Raw genomic sequence first — 8,259 nt, 5'->3', positions numbered from 1 at the left:
GGTGATAGAACATGATGGCACATGAGTTCAGTGTAGGTAGGGCGATACAGAACACTAGAAGAATCCTGACTTCCCGTATGAAATACTGGGCTCTCAGTAATGTGTGGTATTTTGTAGTTGGTATGTGGTTCTATCCACAATGCAACCACAGTGCTCAGCTGTAGTCAGAAAGGTAAATCAGATAGTATTGGGAAACAAGTAAAGAACAAACCAAAGAATCTTGTCATGCCTCTGTGCTAATCCATGGTTCACCTCAAACACCATGTGTGGTATTGCTGTTCATTGTCTGGCCACCAGCTTTCACGTTGCATATATATACTTTCATGGGTAAGTTACTAGCATTTACTAAGTTACGTAAGGCTGAAGTTTTCCCTGTACGAGTGATGACTTTTGTTTCTAGTCTCAGCAGGTTTCGTTGATGCAGTTGATAAACACCAGTTGAGCTACCTCACTGTCAAGTTCCATAAAAACAGTTTCAAATACAGTTGACATTTTTCCAACCATCGTCCTTTACATTTTTGGTCAGTTCCATCCTCTGTGCAGATTGGGAGCTTAAAGGTGGCCTCCCGTATACTTCTCAGATTTGCCAGTTGTCTGTGGAACCTGTAGACTGCTGATTTACCCCCCATCAGTCCCTTAAGACACTGTGTTGGACAGACTCTTGTACTACAGGTTTGCCTACATGGAGAAATTTTTGGAGCCTAAGCATGGTGAAGTAGCTATTTATTAAAAATACCATCTATATATATTAATAAGAAGTACAACCTTAGTGGTTTTACCAGTTTTTCTTGCCATGTTGTGTATTATGATCCATATTATGCATATTATGATAGGGGTAATGGTTTTAAACTGGAAGAGGGGAGATTTAGGTTAGACATTAGGAAGAAATTCTTTACCATTAGGGTGGTGAGGAACTGGAACAGGTTGCCCAGGGAAGCTGTGGATGCCCCCACCCTGGAGGTGTTCAAGGCCAGGTTGGACAGGGCTTTGTGCAACCTGGTCTATTGGAAGGTGTCCCTGCCCTTGTGGGGGGTTGGAACTAGATCATCTTCTAGGTCCCTACCAGCCCAAACCATTCTATGATTCTATGATCCAGTATTATGCAGTTAAGAATTGAAAGTCATGCTGTATTGATAGTAATTTAGATAATTTGAGAGAAGTAAATATATCAGTAACTATTCAGCTTTGATAACCCACTTTAACAATTGTCTGTGTGAACATCAAATTTCTGAGCAGAAAATCTGTATCCAGCAGTCATAGTAAGAATCCTGTATCTGACAGTATTAGTTGTCTTATTGGTATTATTTGTCGATATAAAATAATGAACAAGCAGAGCAATATTTTAAAGGTAAAGTCAAACATACAATTAAATATAAATGACTTAGACTGCTTTTTAAAGTGGCCTGCATCATTTCATTAGCCATTACACTGGAGTTAGTGGTGTGTACATTACTAAGGCCATGCCATCATTATGTATGACTAAGAGCATAAAAGCTATTAGATACCTTGTAAGAAATGAAGTAAGAAAATATGGACTGTAGAATAATAAGTGGTTTAGTGACAGGTTCTTGGTTCTTAGTTAGCTTTACTGACAGATTTAAGCTGAGTAAGGTGTGATGACTTCTGATGATTCCTGCTGGATGTAGGAAGTTTTTCTCACTTTAGTGAAGTTGTCATCTTAGACTTACTGTTTGGGTAGGGACTGGGCTTTTTGTGTGTGAAGTGTGGTGAGTGTTTTGGGTTTAGTTTTCAGGGTTTTTTAAGAAACAGGCATAAATGCTTACTTTTTTAAAAGGAAAATGCCTTTGTCTTCAGATCTCAAGCCACATAGTAAAGTCCTCATTTTACTAATACAGGGTCAGAGCTTAAAACGAGCTTGCAGTTTATCTATATGCCGTTTGCAGATGCTCTTTATACCACAAGAAAATAGCAGTTTGGATTTCAGAATTCTTTTTTATCAGGTTTTATGAAATCTTCTTTTCGGGCCTTCCACCATTTCCTTCTTAGGCAAACAGAAAACGAGTAGATCTCGGAGCAGTGCTCTGGGCGCGGCCGGGGTTCCCGGCCCCCCTCGCCGGGCAGGACCCGCGCAGCCCGCGCGGTGGCAGCGCTCGCCCAGGCAGCAGAGCAGCCCGGCTTCACAGCCCGGCCAGACCCTCCTGCCCGGCCCCGCCTGCTCCAGGACTGCTGTCTGCTTTTCCCGGAGACTGCTTCAAGGTCTGCAGCAGATTTAAACACAAACACTTCATTAGGAGTGGGATAAGTTCTCTCTAGTCTGTTGCAAAACAATGTGCGATGACCTTTCGTGTTAGCACACGACATGTTCTGGGAGAAGCAAGAAGGAATTAGAATAAATGTTTCTGAAGAGGTTGATAATTATGACTGATGTGATTCAGTAACTTTCAATAAAAAACAGATGTATTCAAATAAACTACAGTGATCAGGGAAGTACTACAGTTATTTACTGATTTGCCTGAGCCAGTTGTGGGGAATTAAAGTTACAGGTTCTCTGAAGAAATCTGTAAATTGCCTTTCTTCCATAATAGTTCTTTTGTAGAAGATGAAAAATGAGCAAGGTTCAAAAACACTTGAATATATCTTTTATAGAAGTTAAGTGCACTGAAACGTGTAATGCAACTGAGTTACCAGTTAAGTATAGTAAGGGTGAAATGTTTCTAAAGCTGCTTGTCAAGAAAGGTGTTTTAAAAGAATTATCTCTTTCCTGTTGTTATTTTGTGTACGTAAAGGCACAGTGCATGTACTATGTTATTTGAGGAAGTATTTAGCAGCCCTGCGTTGGCATTTGAGATCTTGTGGGTTTTTTATCTCTCTCAATGTTGACACACTGCACACTGATGAGCTAAGCTCGCTGTTTCTCAGTGCCACTGTCTGCTGATCTGTAAAAAAGCAGCAATAATTATTCTAATTTTTTTCATAAAGCACTTTGTAGCCTGTATGTGCCAAGTGCTATGTATATGCAGTGCACCACAGGATAGTCCTGCCATCAAAAGAATATACATACATGTTTCGTCTGCAGAAGGAAATGGGAATGACTGAAAAGAATGGCATAAATGATGTTCTTGTGTTAGCTCTTATCCTTGTGACAGGCTAGAGACATGAACGGTGTGGTTGGCCTTACGAATCTGCTGTGATACCTTGAATCCAGGAGCTGGTTTAGAAATAACTAAAGTTAGAAAGGGAAAATGCTGCAAAAACCAGGTGCATAAAACAGACATCATGCTGTATGGTGTCTGAGGTGCTGCTTTTAGCAGCAGATCTATATTAATGGAGCAATAAAACTGCTGTTCAGTAAAACTGTTCTGGTTGCAATGGATAGATCAAGGGTTTTAATAAAGCTTGACTTAGATAATGGGTTTCTTTCCTAAACAGAAATGACAATTGATCATATTACTTTTTTACTAAATACAACATTTGTTCAGCTAAATGGCTTTTTAACAACTCATACATAAATACAAGTGTGCATGAAAACTTACCAAGGAATTTTCTCCCTCAACGTACCTAGAAAGAGAAAGAGAGTAACATTGCTGGGTTATTTCAATTTCTGATCAGTGTTAGAGGATATGTGTGCAAGGTAGTGTGGTTTTGGTTTTTTTTTTTTAATTATTACATAACATCCTTTAAAAAAATTTATCTTGTGTATCCAAAGACAGCTTATGTTCACTTAGTGCTTTTAAGGGAATGATCCCATTTGACCAGAAAACTTTGCCTTCAGAGATCATGGGCTTACAGTTTAAGCAAAGTACTGGGATGTTTTTCATTCATTTAAAGACTGAAGAGGAGGAGCTCTGCAAGCCACTGTTGTTTTCAAACTGTATTACAGAAAGAGGAAGCTGTTTGCCATGAGGAAGTTGGCAAAGGCAGATTTTACAAATAAGATCTGCGTTTTGCTGGCGTAGGGTGAGGGATGCTACTTTTTCTTGGTTTTGTCTCAGTTTCCATTTCTTGGTGGTGGCAGTTTCTCTTGTGGCAGTCTTGCTGATGCTTAGGTTCTAGATGTCAAAGTGTGTATTACTACTGAGAAATCTCAAGTACTGAGTAGTTGATATTGATTCATTGTCCTGATGTGTTTTCTTTTAAATAGGGACAATCACTTCAGTTTTTCTGAATGTTCTTGGAAATACTGTAGTTTTGCAGAACTGGCATATCCTGTGTAGCAGTGACTGGGTAATTATTACAACTTGTCAGATTAATTACTATTTTTGTAGTGTAGACACTGGTCCTGTTAGTACTTCTGTCTCACAATCTAGGTGTTCTCTTCCTTTTCTGGACCTTTTTGGTAGCTGTCGAACTTAACAAGAAGGCAGAGACAGCAGCATCTATTTACTGTAAAATAAAACTGTCTATGGTTAGTGCAAATTTAGGACTAGTTTAAGAGGTCACAGAACTTGTATCCAGCAATATGGCTTGAACTATTCAAGATCACTCCTGCCTTCTGCAGGTATGGATGTATTGTACAGCAGGTCAGCATGTGATGCTGAGCTAGCATTGTGCACAGTACAGTGGGAGACAACTGACTTCTAGTAGGTAAAAGTAAGTTATTCTTACGGAATCGCTTAATATAAGCATCCCTTTTAAAACAGAACAGTTCAATTAGATTTTCTTACCCTGTATTAGCCCACGTGTCACTGAGGAAGTGGCTTACAGCATAATTTCTAAAATTATTCATAAAAGTACACTGTGCTTAGGCTATGTCTGTGTTGTATAAATTTAGGGAAAATGTATTCTTAAATTATGCCTTTCTGATGGAAATCCTTCTTGCTTGGGAGGATGTCTTTGAGTTTACTTTTTTCACAAACGAATTTTCTATCCAAGTACCAAGTTATTAACAGCAAATCTTTTTTTTTAACAAAAGTATAATTTAAAAGATACATTTTCAGTAGATTGTGATACATTTTTAGAAGCAGTTACTCACTGAACCAAATTAGATTTATTTAACTCCAGCAGTAGTAATTTATAGGGGTATCCAGAATGCTCATTCTGCAATACTTTTGTGTCTTGTTACTAATGCAAGTCCACTTCACATTAGTGCTTAGTGATGGTGTACCAGCTTTTAGGCAGGTTCAGAGTTGTTACCTGATTTACTTTTCAGAGGCAATGTAAAGAGAATAGCTAATGCTGTATATTTTAGTTTCTAAATCCACTGCATTAGGTATTCATTACAGCAATAAGCTTTTTGTTACATGCTATGGACATAGAATCATAGAATCTTAGGGGCTGGAAGGGACCTCAAAGATCATCTAGTCCAACCCCCCTGCCAGAGCAGGGTCACCTAGAGTACATCACACAGGAACGCATCCAGGTGGGTTTTGAATGTCTCCAGTGAAGGAGACTCCACAACCTCCCTGGGCAGCCTGTTCCAGTGCTCTGTCACTCTCACAGTAAAAAAATTTTTCCGGATATTCACCTTGAACCTCCTGTGCTCCAATTTACACCCATTACCCCTTGTCCTATCACTGGTAATCACAGAGAAAAGCCTAACTCCGTCCCCCTGACACTCACCCCTTACATATTTGTAAACATTGATGAGGTCACCCCTCAGTCTCCTTTTCTCCAAGCTAAAGAGACCCAGCTCCCTCAGCCTTTCCTCATAAGGGAGATGTTCCACTCCCTTAATCATCTTCGTAGCTCTGCGCTGGACTCTTTCAAGCAGTTCCCTGTCCTTCTTGAACTGAGGGGCCCAGAACTGGACACAATACTCCAGATGTGGCCTCACCAATGCAGAATAGAGGGGGAGGAGAACCTCTCTTGACCTACTAACCACACCCTTTCTAATGCACCCCAGGATGCCATTGGCCTTCTTGGCCACAAGGGCACATTGCTGGCTCATGGTCATCCTCCTGTCTACCAGGACCCCCAGGTCTCTTTCACCTACACTACTCTCCAGCAGTTCAGCCCCCAACCTGTACTGGGACATGGTGTTGTTCTTCCCCAAATGTAAAACTCTGCACTTCCCCTTGTTGAATTTCATCATGTTTCTCCCCGCCCAACTCTCCAACCTATCTAAGTCTCTCTGAATGGCAGCACAGCCTTCTGGTGTGTCAGCCACTCCTCCCAGCTTAGTGTCATCAGCAAACTTGCTGAGGGTACATTCTATACCCTCATCCAGGTCGTTGATGAAGATGTTGAACAACACCGGTCCCAGCACCGACCCTTGTGGGACTCCACTAGTAACACACCTCCAACCAGATTCTACCCCATTGACTACAACTCTCTGACTCCTTCCTTTCAACCAGTTCCTAATCCACCTCACTTCCTGGTCACCAAACCCATACCTGATCAACTTATCCACAAGGATGCTGTGGGAGACGGTGTCAAATGCTTTACTGAAATCAAGATAAACCACATCTACCGCTCTACCATCATCTATCCACCTAGTAATTTCCTCATAGAAGGCTATGAGGTTAGTCAAACATGATTTACCCTTGATAAAACCATGCTGACTGCTCTTGATGACCCCCATGTCCTTGATGTGCCTGGAGATAGTCACAAGAACAAGTTGTTCCATCACCTTTCCAGGGATGGAGGTGAGGCTGACCGGTCTATAGTTACCCGGGTCCTCCTTCTTGCCCTTCTTGTAGACTGGAGTGACATTTGCTATCCTCCAGTCCTCAGGCACCTCACCTGTTGCCCATGATTTACTGAAGATGATGGAGAGTGGCCTAGCAATGACCTCCGCCAGCTCCCTCAGCACCCTTGGGTGCATTCCATCTGGACCCATTGATTTATGGATGTCCAGATTACTCAACTGATCCCTAACCCAATCCTCATCTACCATGTCAAACTCTTCCTCTATCTTGACTTCTTCTGGGGCTATATGAATCTGGGGCTCATAGGGAGACCCTGCAGGAGTGAAGACAGAGGCAAAGAAGGCATTCAGCACCTCTGCCTTCTTTATATCCTCTGTCACCAGGGCTCCCACCTCATTCCTCAATGGGCCAATATTGCCTCTATTGCTAGTTTTGCTAGCTATGTACTTGAAAAAGCCCTTTCTATTATCCTTAACCTGACTTGCAAGGTTAAGTTCCAAGGAGGCCTTAGCTTTCCTAATGTCAAACTCCTCCTTTATCTTGACTTCTTCTGGGGCTATATGAATCTGGGGCTCATGGGGAAACCCTGCAGGAGTAAAGACAGAGGCAAAGAAGGCATTCAGCACCTCTGCCTTCTTTATATCCTCTGTCACCAGGGCTCCCACCTCATTCCTCAGTGGGCCAATATTGCCTCTAGTGCTAGTTTTGCTAGCTATGTATTTGAAAAAGCCCTTTCTATTATCCTTAACCTGACTTGCAAGGTTAAGTTCCAAGGAGGCCTTAGCTTTCCTAATTGCCTCCCTACATCCTCTGACAACAGTCCTATATTCCTCCCACGTGACCAGCCCCTCCTTCCATGATCTGTAGATTTTCCTTTTCCACTTAAGTTTGCCCAGTAGTTCCTTTTTTAACCATGCAGGTCTCCTAGCACCCTTACTAGATTTCCTAACCATTGGGATGCTCTGATCCTGTGCTTGCAAGAAGTGGTCCTTGAATGTTGACCAGCAACATAATGTAACATAAATGTAACCATAGTTTGTCTACTAAAAAAAAAACCAATTAAGTTGACTATTAAAGGGGAAGTTTTGCTAAATTTGGTTACATTTGTGGCAAGAACAGATCATTTGGGGACTGGCATTTTAAAGATGGTGTGTAGTTCAGCTTTGTAGGCAGCTTGTATCTGTCATAGGTTAGGAAGCCATGTCTGAGATAGGGTTGTATTTGTAGGAAAAAGTTGTTTTAATCACAAGGAAAAGTCAAACCAGATAGTCTAGACTGGTTTTTTTGTGTGTTTGTTTGTTTGTTTTTGGTTGGTTGGTTTTTTGTGAATGCATTTTCCTAGTCCACAATCTTAAGAGTTGGGAAGCAGGATTTCTTGGGTTTTTTTCCTTGCTTGCTGTGAAGTACTAAGATTTCACTTTAGTCTTTTACACTTCAGTGATCAATTCTAAGAATCTAGTGGTAGTAAATTCTGAATCAGAATTACTTCCAGTTACACTTTCTGATAGCTGCTAATCTTTGTGCTTCCTTTCTGGAGAAGATAGGGCAGTGAGGATTTTTTTCTGATATTATTAGTTAATGTTTAATCAGAATTGTATGTGAAGTGATGGGGAATTCTGTAAGGCTTTACCAGACATACAGCACTGGCATGAAAATACAAACATTAGCTTAGGTTTAACAAGGCATGCCATGCTGTTTCTCAAATAGGATA

The sequence above is a fragment of the Chaetura pelagica genome, unplaced genomic scaffold (genome assembly GCF_000747805.2).
Source record: "Chaetura pelagica isolate M959 unplaced genomic scaffold, ChaPel_1.0 scaffold76, whole genome shotgun sequence".
NCBI classification, from domain to species: domain Eukaryota; kingdom Metazoa; phylum Chordata; class Aves; order Apodiformes; family Apodidae; genus Chaetura; species Chaetura pelagica.
Note: the sequence above shows the minus strand (reverse complement) of the source record.